This window comes from Oratosquilla oratoria, chromosome 20 (genome assembly GCF_046742065.1).
Source record: "Oratosquilla oratoria isolate Oo_2021 chromosome 20, ASM4674206v1, whole genome shotgun sequence".
NCBI lineage: Eukaryota > Metazoa > Arthropoda > Malacostraca > Stomatopoda > Squillidae > Oratosquilla > Oratosquilla oratoria.
Genome location: NC_134796.1, coordinates 33,634,949 through 33,646,624, shown reverse-complemented (window position 1 = coordinate 33,646,624; position 11,676 = coordinate 33,634,949). Strand labels below are relative to the sequence as shown.

The following is an 11,676-nucleotide window of genomic DNA, read 5'->3' as shown; positions in this document are numbered from 1 at the left end:
AATAGAATAAATAAAAAACAAAGAAATACATTAATAGATAAAACAAAAAATCAACGCGTCACTGCACTGCGCTGGTGGACTTCGATCTCGCAACCAGTGACTTCCCATTTCGCCAAAAATAGCATTTCGCCAAATTGTCTAGGGGTCTCGTTCGGTTACGTTAGTTTATGTCAGATTGGCGGATGTTTGGCGAAATGATCCTATGGCATAACACGATTTGGTGATATGGAAATTTGGCAAAACACAATTTAATGACATGGAAATTTGGTAAAACACGATTTGGCGAACTGGTAACGATTCCTGTAACGATGGGTGCCGGGGATCGAATCCCAATGGCTATTGGTAACTATTACTTGCCTCTGGATGCCCCAGAACACAATGGAAAGGGGACGGCTTCGGCCGGAGGTATGAATTTGATAGAATAAGATCTCTCTCCTCACAACCGTTTCCGTAGTGTAGTGGTTATCACGTGCGCTTCACACGCGCAAGGTCCCCGGTTCGATCCCGGGCGGAAACAATTTTTAAGTTTTTTCTTTTTCAGTTTTCTTTCTACTTTCTTGCGTTTTTTTTCTTCCCCTTTCCTTTCTTCTTACTCTTTTCTCTCTTCCTTCCCTCTTTTCTTCCCCTTTCTTTTCTCTTTTCTCTTCCTTCCCTCTTTTCTTCCCCTTTCTCTTTTTTTCTCTTCACTCTTTTCTTCCCCTTACCTTTCTTCTTTCTCTTTTCTCTCTTCTTTTTCTCTTCCTTCCCTCTTTTTTTATCTTTTTCTCTTCCTTCCCCTTTCCTTTCTTCTTTCTCTTTTCTCTATTCTTTTTCTCTTCCTTCCCTCTTTTTTCTCTTCCTTCCCTCTTTTCTTTTCTTCCCCTTTCCTTTCTTCTTTCTCTTTTCTCTCTTCTTTTTCTCTTCCTTCCCCTTTCCTTTCTTCTTTCTCTTTTCTCTCTTCTTTTTCTCTTCCTTCCCTCTTTTTTCTCTTCTTTTTCTCTTCCTTCCCTCTTTTCTTCCCCTTTCCTTTCTTCTTTCTCTTCTTTTTTCTTCTTTTTCTTTTCCTTCCCTATTTCTCCCCACTCTTTTTTATCCACCTTTTTTCTTTTTGAATTTTAATTTCTTTTCTTAACTTTCCTTTTCATTTTCTTTCTCCTTCTTTCCTTTCCATTTTTTCTTTCCTTTCTTTTTTGCTTCCTCTTTTTTATTTCTATTTTCTTTTAATTTTTCTTTCTTTTAATTTTTTCTTCTCCTTTCCTTTCCTTTCCCCTTTTTCTTTTCTTCTACTAGAGCACTACTTTCTTTGTTTTTCTTTCCTTCAAACTACGATAACGTCTTTCTCATCGTTGTACATTCTACTATTGTATCGCATTTCCTTCCCAATCGTCCTCCAGCGCTTCTATCCTAGGGACAATTCATCGCCGAGACCCAAGATGGGACGACGAAAAGTCGTACCGACTCGAACCTACCGCCCACCGATTTTATTCACATTAACGCGTTATCACACAGGGCTATTTTTCCTCCGATTGTTGGATCAGACTCGCAAACCGTAGATTTCGGGAAGGAATCTGATATGCTGGATGAAAATAATTTTCCTCCAGCATAATATCAAATAATATTCTACGTATTTTTGTTGGAAAAAAATAGTTTGCCATAGTGATTTTACGGCGAAAAAAGTTCTGGAGGTCGGCGGTACCGCCGATTAATCGGAGGTCGGAGGAAAAATAGCCCAGTGTGATAACCCCTTTAGGTAAAAAAAAAAAAAAAAAAAATCCTAAACGAGAGGATTAACCCCCTGACCACGTGGTCCTTCATTCACCTTGATAATTTCGCCTAACCACACGTAGGAAACGGGGCCTCACGAGTACAACCAAGTCCAAACATATACCCTTGTTACAACACTCTATGGCCTGTTAAAAGGATTATCACACTGGGATTCCACGGGCTTCACCAGCGTCGACCGTTAAGTTCGTTTGAGTGAAACCAATTTCGGTTACAATATTTGAATTTTCAAATTTCCAAATATCAAATTATCTTTCCGTCGTACATAGCAAAACTGAATGATGATCTAAGAGATTGTAAACCTATACGAATGTTAGACATACTGTTGAAATGATCTTAGAGAAATCTAGATTTCTGTAAGCAAAGTCATAATTTAGTTATTCAAATGGAGGTTGGAGGTAAGATGTGGGAGGTAAAATACCTCAGTGTGATAATCCCTAAAGTGGGAGACAGCGGGTGTGGTTACCATCCTCCTAACCTCCTCCTCCTTCGCCTCCTCTTCTTCTTCCTCCTCCTCCGCCCGCCTCCCACCACCACTCACCCGTATTCCAGAATGTTCGTCAGGAGTTCCCAATAGTTTTTCTATATCTATCTACCGACCACACAATCTATCTTTCCATCTATCTATCTATCTATCTATCGAGAGGGTTGAATGAGGATTGAAGATTGATCATTGGGAGTGAGGGAGTGAGGAAGAGAGGACCGAGGGAGAGTGGGGAAGAGTGTATGATAAAGAGACGAAAAGAGAAGCGAAAAAGAGAAAAAAAATAAAGGGTAGAGTGAGGAAGAGAGGACCGAGGGAGAGTGGGGAAGAGTGTATGATAAAGAGACGAAAAGAGAAGCGAAAATGAGAAAACAAATAAAAGGCAGATCAAATATAGGGAGAAAAAGTGAGTACAATTTTAGGGGGGAAGGGGGAGAAGAGGGTGACGTGAGGAGGAGGAAGAAGTAAATAAGGGAGGAGGGAGAGGAGGGAGAGAGGGAGAGAGAGGAGGGAAGGAAAGAAAGGTCTGAGAATGATGGAAGCTAGAACAAAAATAACGAGGAGGGAAGGAGAAGGGGAGGAGGAGGGGAGGAGGAGGGGAGGAGGAGGGGAGGAGGAGGGGAGGAGGAAGGGGAATGATAAGAGAAAGAAAATACAGGGAAGATGACAACAGGAGGGAGAAGATGAAATTTGAGAGAGAGGATAAAGGAAGGCAGGGGAAAGGAGAGGACAGGGGAAAGAGAGGGAAGGAGAAGGAGAGGGCAGGGGAAGGAGAGGGAAGGAGAAGGAGAGGGAAGGGGAAGGAAAAGGAAGGGGAAGGATAGGGAAGGGGAAGGAGAGGGAAGGGGAAGGAGAGGGCAGAGGAAGGAGAGGGAAAGGGAAGGAGAGGGAAGGAGAGGGAGAGGGAAGGGGAAGGAAAAGGAATGAGAAAGAGAGGGAATGGAAGCGTGAATAAGGAGGGGGAGCGGGAAGGAGGGAGGAGGGGAAAGCTGGAAGACGGATGGAAGGCCCGAGGGGGGAAGAAGGGGAGGAGGGAGGAGGGAGGAGGGAGGAGGGAGGAGGGAGGAGGGAGGAGGGAAGAGGGAGGAGGGGAAGGTCAGACTAGGGGCGGCTTAACCCAGTTAAGGCGGATGACGTCCCCTTAGACGCTAGCTGACTTTATTCAGCTTATATATATATATATATATATATATATATATATATATATATAGTGTATATATATATATGTATATATATATATATATATATATAGTGTATATATATATGTATATATATATATCTATATATATATATATATATATATATATATACACACACACACATATTTCTTTGGCACAGGTTCTCACGTAGACAATTCTGATTGAAGTCAATAATAGCTGTGGCTATTTTGATATTCAATATTTTCAGTTTCAAGAATAATTTCAATATCGTATAAAAGGGTGTAGTGATAGGCGCTGGTGACTATATATATATATATATATATATGTGTGTGTGTGTGTGTGTGTGTGTGTGTGTGTGTGTGTGTGTGTGTGTGTGTGTGTGTGTGTGTGTGTGTGTGTGTGTGTGAGATTCACCATGGTCTTGGATCACGTGTTGGACTCGTAATCGACAGGTATATCTCTCCCGAAAGAGAGCTCAGGCTCATATATGACCGATCTATGGGTAATGATGTGACCTTACACGCACACACACACCCAACTCCCCGCCCACGAGAGTTGGAGTTTACAACTCACAGCGCAGCGATACTGAAATTATTTCAGCCCTGGGAGGGATTCGAACCCGGACCGCCGTAGTGGCAGCCGGGATCTCTTCCAACAGCATTTCTCTGTTCCCCGGAGCCAGGACATTTCATTCGGCTGAACAACAGCTTGGCATTCAACCTAAAAATGAATGATGAAAAAGATGATGAATTTTAGGGGGATGAAGGGAAGGGGGAGGGTTGGAGGAGGGACGAGATGGATGGAAGAAAAGGGGGTGTGATGGAGGGAGAGGACGGGGGAAGGAATAGGTTGATGGGGAGATGAAGGACGGAAGGAAGGAAGGAAGGAAGGAAGGAAGAGAAGAATGGTTGAACTTGGGTAATGGGGAGGGGAGGAAAAGGATGGGGAGGTTATGGGTAGTGAGGAGAAGAATACGGAGGGAGAGAGGAAAAGAGAGAGAGAGGGAGAGACAGAGAGAGGGAGGGAGGGATAGGAGTTGTGTGTGGGAGGGAACTTATCTCAAATGAGGATTCAGGATTAGAAGAGGAGGGAGGGAGGGAGGGAGGGAGGGAGGTGAGGGAGGGAGGGAGGGAGGGGAAACAAGCAAGGGTGGAGAAAAGTAGGAATGTTGATGGGAGGAGGGGAGGAGGAGGGAGAAAGGAAGGGGGAGCATGGGGAGGGGGGGAGGGCTCAGACGCTGCGAGGAGAGGACGGTTGGGAAGAGGGAGAAGGAGGGAGGGCAAACCCCCCGGCCAAAACAAGAGCGCGAATGGAGATTTCCGTTGGTGTGACGTCACGTTAGGCCTAAGCTTTGGCAGCAACGTCATCATCCCCTTTGGCAAGAGGAAGAAGTAGGTCTGTGTATAAGGAGACCATGTAGACGTGGACTGCGTCACAGGGATTCTTTCGGCATTATTATTAAATATATATATATCTATATATATATATATATATATATATATGTATATATATATATATATATATATGTATATATGTATATATATATATATATATATATATATATATATATTTCTCGTATTATTTCAGAATGATATATAGATCTAACTGCAGTAATGTTTGAGGAAAAATATAACATTAGGTTGTGGACATTCATTGGAATCATGGCATAAGCGTTGTACAAATCCACGAATTAAGAGATTAATTACACTGACCGACACACACACATATACATACACAGATCGGACAATATATGAGTTTTGAGCTTTAATCCAGGAGGACAGTAGCTGTCGATCACGAGACTAACACGTGATCCAAGTCCGTGGCGAATCACAATCACAAGGTGGTAAATACACTTAGCAAAAATAGATAAATAAAAGTTCGATTTTAACGTTTTGCGTCCTTTTTTTTTTTTTTTTTAATGCCATAGGTGTCATTACCCCTTTGCCGAGTTGTATTCGATCGCGCCCGGGTTTCTGCCCATGTAGGCATCTTTAGGCCTTTTAGCGATCACGTGTCCTCCTCTATATTTATGTTCTGTCTTATCTTGCTTCACATTCTGACTCTGTAGACGTGCTATTCCTGTATCTTTGAGCACGTGCGTCATACGTGCGTGCGCATCTGTTCCTTTCACACATCAATTACACAATTTCCAAGTGAGCACAATGACGCACCTGCACACAACACACCTGCGTGGGTCTGACCTGCACACATATGTGTTGATAAACCTACACACATGCCTGCACACTACAGCGGTTCTTCCACCGTCATCAATTCCTTCCATTCAGACGTGACTACAGTGTCTGCAGACATAATTTACATATACCAAAGGCTTTTTCCCCCTTACAAGGGAGGTAACCAAAAAAACAAAGACAGACATGAGAGAATATTGTCTTCGGTGACTGACTCCGTCTGCACTTTTGTCCGCAGAAGAAAAACCAGTGAAATGTTCTTGTTCGTCTTCACCAGCGAACAAGCGCGGGGTGTCCGTCACAGAAGAATGGTATTCTCTTTCGTGTCTACAGACACTGTTGTAAAACAGATTAAGTTTCTCCACATATGAGAGGGTTCTCAATATTTTTCCCATTACGCACCCCAAGATTCATCAGACCATCGACCCGTACCTCCATTAACGCGGCACAGAATACAGAATGGTAATATATTAAAACTAATCAAATATACAACGGCACAGCAATGGATATCAAATGGTTCAAATTGTAATGACATGATGCAGCGCGCATATACTGTATATAAAAGTCATTTTCTCTCTCTGCAGATTTAAATGTTTAAGTAATCTTTCGCTAGTCATCCAAGTATCCCCAGTATTAGGTACTGACTACATGAATGAGCATCTCCCAGTATGGGGTACTGACTGCATGAATGTTATACAATTAATATATCAAAGACTTCAGTAACATCCCTTTGGACCAGTCACTCCCCATTCTTCTATGACTGGAGACTAGTGAAAATGTTAATAATCATACTAATAATACGAATAATATCAATAATATAATAACAAGATAATAACTAAAGAAATACAAACAGCCTGCTATGAAAGGGGTCAAATTTAGATGACCCAGGGAGGATATGGAGAATTGGCATATCTCCTAAACTTCTTTTTGCTCACGCAAGGAGATTTTATTTAGCTCTTGGCTGCCCCAAGGCGCCAGAAACTACCTCGAGTGACTCCAACCAATTACTAAGTTTAATGATTTCGTTCTGATTGTCGTCAAACTATTTTCGGCGCCAGAGAAACCTCTTGGCCGCAAAAGCTTGAGAACACAGGTTGTCCTTCCCTGACATTTCCTCCCCAAAATAATCCCCGCTCCCCCGCCTATATCGCATCAGGATCAAGGATGATAATTACAGACTCGAGTCGCCTCAAAGGCGAACTTCCTTCTTTGCCAGAGAGGAATTCTCCACATGGATAGAACCGCTGGTAAATTTAGATCCCCGGAAAATGCTCGTGACTGAACCTAAGACCATACGAATAGGGGAGACTTCAAGACACCATAAGGCCTATACTAAGCAGTTCCATGTTCCTTATCCCTTTTCATCCCTATCCATAAAGTTACTTAATGTTCTCTTAAAACAACCAATTGTTTCAGTGCTCTGTACATAGTTACCAAGTCCATTCCATCCCTTAGCCACTCTACTGGTAAACCAGTTATTGCCTATTTCCTTCTCAAACCTAAACTTGTCGAATTACTACAAGTCTTGCCCTGATGTCTTAACATGATGACCTTTCCTACATCATTCTTGTTATTTTCCACAAGGATGGAAGCACAGGTCATCTAAAAGCCCCAAGAGAAACAGCTCACGAGTGTCCGTGAGTCGATAGGCCTAGGAGAGAATGCCCAGGCACCAAATCTTCACCATTATCGCACCTCGGGAGGGAATGGACGGAATTCTTGGCATTTCCCTTCGCCTCCCCCAACCCCTCTCTCCACCACGACCTCGATGAAGAACAAGACAGAGAGCCCAGGCAACTACGGCCTAAGTATGTCCTTCCGTTCGATCCTGAAGAAGGCTTCTTCGTCTCCCTCTTGAGCACTTCTGTACCGGACATAAACAAAACGAATAAATAAGTAAATGAAAAAATAAGAAGAAAAAAAAATCATGATTGATGAATTGGGATAACTTGTAATTAAAAAAATTATTACATCAACATAATATAAATCAACTCCATAGTGAATTCCAAACTGAAACCTGTGAAAAGTCTAGGGTAAACTTACTACGGTAAATATAACAAAAGAAAAAATTAAAAGGTGTATAGACAAACTCAAAGTTAATAAAATACCAGGGCCTGACGGTTGGCATCCAAGAATCTTAAAGGAAATGAAAAATGAGATTGTTGTTCCATTAGAAATTATTTTCAAGAAATCCATCATATCCGGAGATGTCCCAACAGAATGGAAGCTAGCTAACGTTACTCCCATATTCAAAAAAGGTGACAAAAAGAAACGAAATAACTATAGGTCTATAAGTTTGACTTCAATCGTAGGAAAATGGAAACTATCATCAGAGATGCTATCGAGCATCGTTTAGATAGTAACCGTTTGATAATTGATAGCCAGCATGGTTTCAGACTGAAACGTTCTTGCGTGACTAACTTACTCGAATTCTACAACACAGTTATCTCGAATTATGACAAAAGAAACAATATAGATTTAATAGATCTAGACTTTGCAAAAGCTTTTGACACCGTCCCACACGAAAGACTACTTACTAAATTAGCTTTACACGGAACAAGTGGTAGCCTATTAGGTTGGACTAGTAATTCGTTGAATGGTCGAAAACAGAGAGTTGTTTTAAATGGAAAAACTTCTAGATGGAAAAATGTTACAAGTGGAGTTCCTCAGGGTTCCGTTCTTGGGCCACTTCTATTCATAGCATATATAAATGATATAGACCATGGACTAAAATCTACTTTTTCCAAATTTGCTGATGATACAAAACTGTGTGGAGTGGCAAATGATCACTCAGACCAATTAGATATTCACGAAGATTTAGATAAATTACAGCAATGGTCTGAAAAGTGGCTAATGAAATTTAATACAAGTAAATGCAAGGTAATGCACATAGGTAAAAATAACAGTAAGTACTATTACAAGTTATTTGGAAATTCGTTAACAAAAGTGGATAGTGAAAAAGATCTCGGCGTAATTATCAGAAACGACCTCAAATCATCCAAGCAGTGTATTTCAGCCTCTGAGAAAGCAAATAAGATTCTAGGACTGATTGCACGATCTTTTGATTTCAAAAGTCCATCACTCATTAACAAGCTATATAAATCGTTAGTTCGTCCACATTTGGAATATGCTGTTTCCGTATGGTCACCGAATCTCATTAAAGACATTGACAGACTGGAAAAAGTACAGCGGCGAGTGTAAGAGGCCGGTAGTTGTACGAATGGAAATGAGCCTGCCTGCTCGCCTGTTGTTTTGAAAACATGAGGTGACGCTATGTCTATGTAAACACACCGACGGTGGTGACTGTTTTATAATCGATGTGTAATCAAACTCTGTAAGCGCAGGTTAGCTTCGTTTGACTAATGCTGAGGTAAACAATTTTGCTAGTAGCATTGGAATGGCTTTCCGGATTGGTGCAAGGTGGAGAAGGAGGAAAAAACTATTGGTGCATGAATTCAAAGTCACGCCCATAAGGAGTGACATTTATTTGAAAAGTCACCGGAGATTGGTTTAGAAAAATTAGTGACGTCAGACGAAGGTAGCTTAGCGTAGGATACGGGATCTCGTCAGAGGGCGTGGAGAGAGGATCGAGAGAGGATCAGGAGACGATGTAGAGACGAGAGAAAGAGATCCCGAGTGTAAGCAGAAGGTGAAATTACAGTGAAAGAAGAAAGAAAATTCACCACCCTTTTATTAACCCAAAGGACGAGAGAACTAGGCACGGGGCCTAGAAAATAGTGAGACTACAGGAAAAAGAAGGCAAGGGGCCTTGAGACGAGTGATATTACAAGTCAAATTTAAGTGACAGTGGTGACAAGGGGAGGTGAAAGTGGTGGCAGCGGTGGGATGAACGAACTGGGTGTTAAACACCTCCGAAGAGAAGTGGCACAAGAAGTCTACGGGAACAAGACAACCAAAATCAAGAGTGTATTACGACTACGAGAGAAATCTACAACTTCAAGTAACTGCTACGTTGGGAACAAGCATTCTTCAAGATTCTTCAAGGTGATCATCATCTACAATGCGGTCTTCAAGGCAGAGTGTGTGATGGAGGAGGAACAACGTCGTTGAGGAATGACAAGACCGTAGAAGGACGTCAAACCAGACATTGACATCACGAAGCGACATCGCAAGCAGCCAGGCTAAAGCAAGGTATTAGTAATAAGTATGAGTACCCCTCAGAATTCTAACGTGTTGAGACACGAAATTCACACATCAAATACAAATATTCCAAAATTCACAGGAGAGTCTAACACATATGGTGTAAACAAGTTCTTGAACCTCATTGACACTCTTATAGTTAGTAAAAACATTACCAATGAGGATCGTAAGATTGAGATTCTCAAGGAGAATATAGATCCAGAGCATGGAAGGGCGAGGTTTGTCATTAACTTCCAGCAAATGGAAGCAATTAATCAATATGATAATTACAAGAAAGCCTTTCTTAAACATTTCATGTCCAAATGTGATCAAGATCCTATTAGATCATTGGTAAAAATGATTAAGGAAGTTAGGACAAGTGAAATTGACACAGAGTACTTAGCTAGATTAGATAGATGGTCAAAAGACATGAATTCTATCTTGAAAGATTCAGACTGGATAGAAAGATCTAGTGAGAAGATGAAAATCTCACAGGTAATCAAATTGATTACATTTAGCTTATTGGCAAAGAATTCTGATGACTTAACAGCAGAAAGGCTGTACAAAGATTTAAAATCAAATATCTGTTTAGGAGAAGTAGATTATCTTCTTCAAGGATACAGTGAGACCAGAACAATAAACCCATATGTAATGCCTATAAATCAACAAAGCCAATATAAGAACTCTAGAGAGTTTAAGAAAACAGAAGTAGGACATAGGCGGCATGCTAGAAGTCCATCTAGGGATAGGGATACCAGAATCCTATGTTTTAATTGTAATGCATGGGGACACAAGGCACAAGAATGTTTTTATGGGATTATTTGCAGAAATTGCAAATACGAAGGTCACAATGAGTATCAATGTAGGAACCCTCCATAATCGGACACAGAACTCATGAATGCCGGAATTTTCGGGTACCCCCAGGGCTAAGAGGAAAACCCCCAGACACAGAATAAACCATTTCAGACCTCCCCATATATATACCGATAGGCGGTATTGTGTTAAATATGGGAATGCAAGGGAGATGAAAGAAAATGACAAACTGATAATTACTGTTGGTAAAACTTCTGTAGGACCTCTCATTGCGGGTAAAGTGTTCAATAAGCCTATTCAAATTTTTATTGATACAGGGTCTGTAGTTAATGTAATTACTAGTAAAGTTTTAAACCAGTTGAACCCAGGAGTGAAAATGTTGGAACCAATCCGTTACACATTGCAAGGTGTAACTGGAAATCAGTTAAAAACATTAGGTAAGATTGAGCTAGAAGTTGCCTTATATACAAATGAACAATTGTACATCCCAGTGATAGTGGTAGAAGAGTCTGTTTTTCCAGGAGATTTATTGATAGGATTTGCAACTATGAGAAAAGAAAACATGGTAATTTGTCCTGCTGACTTAGGAATTTTAGTGAAGTCACAGTTAATCCCATTCTTAAATCAACCAGACTTAAGACCAGTGACAGGAATCAATGAATCCTTAGATAACATTTCTATCCTAGATAGCGAGGCCGAGCGGTCCAACCCTACAGAAAGTAAAACAATTTGTGAACCCAACTCAGAAGTTCAGGAAATCCCAGAGATTACTAAATTATCAACCACAGATGCCTTGAGAATTGCAGATTGCGGATTAACAAGGTCGACATTGTTACATCCCATGTCAATTAATAAGGTTGAAGTGTGTTTGAAAGGAATCAATGTAGACTCTGAAGTAATTACAGTCCCAGAATCAGTTAAACTTAAAGGATTGAAGTGGGACTCAGGGATTTATAAGACAAATAAGAACAGAGTAGAAGTATTAGTAATTAATACTATGAATAAAGAGATAGTTTTAAAGAAAGGTACACAAATAGGATGTATTCAGGTGTGTACTAAACCTATTAAGATTTTAAATGAGAATAGTGAGGAGATAGAATTACCAACTTCATCAATTTGTTCAGTACAA

The 11,676-nt window shown here is 40.8% G+C and overlaps 1 non-coding gene across 1 annotated transcript; it reads left to right on the top strand.

Moving 5' to 3' along the window:
* Positions 1–444: 444 nt before the first annotated feature.
* TRNAV-CAC (transfer RNA valine (anticodon CAC)) lies at positions 445–517 on the top strand. The gene has a single exon. It is a non-coding gene; the product is annotated as a tRNA-Val (tRNA).
* Positions 518–11,676: the final 11,159 nt, after the last annotated feature.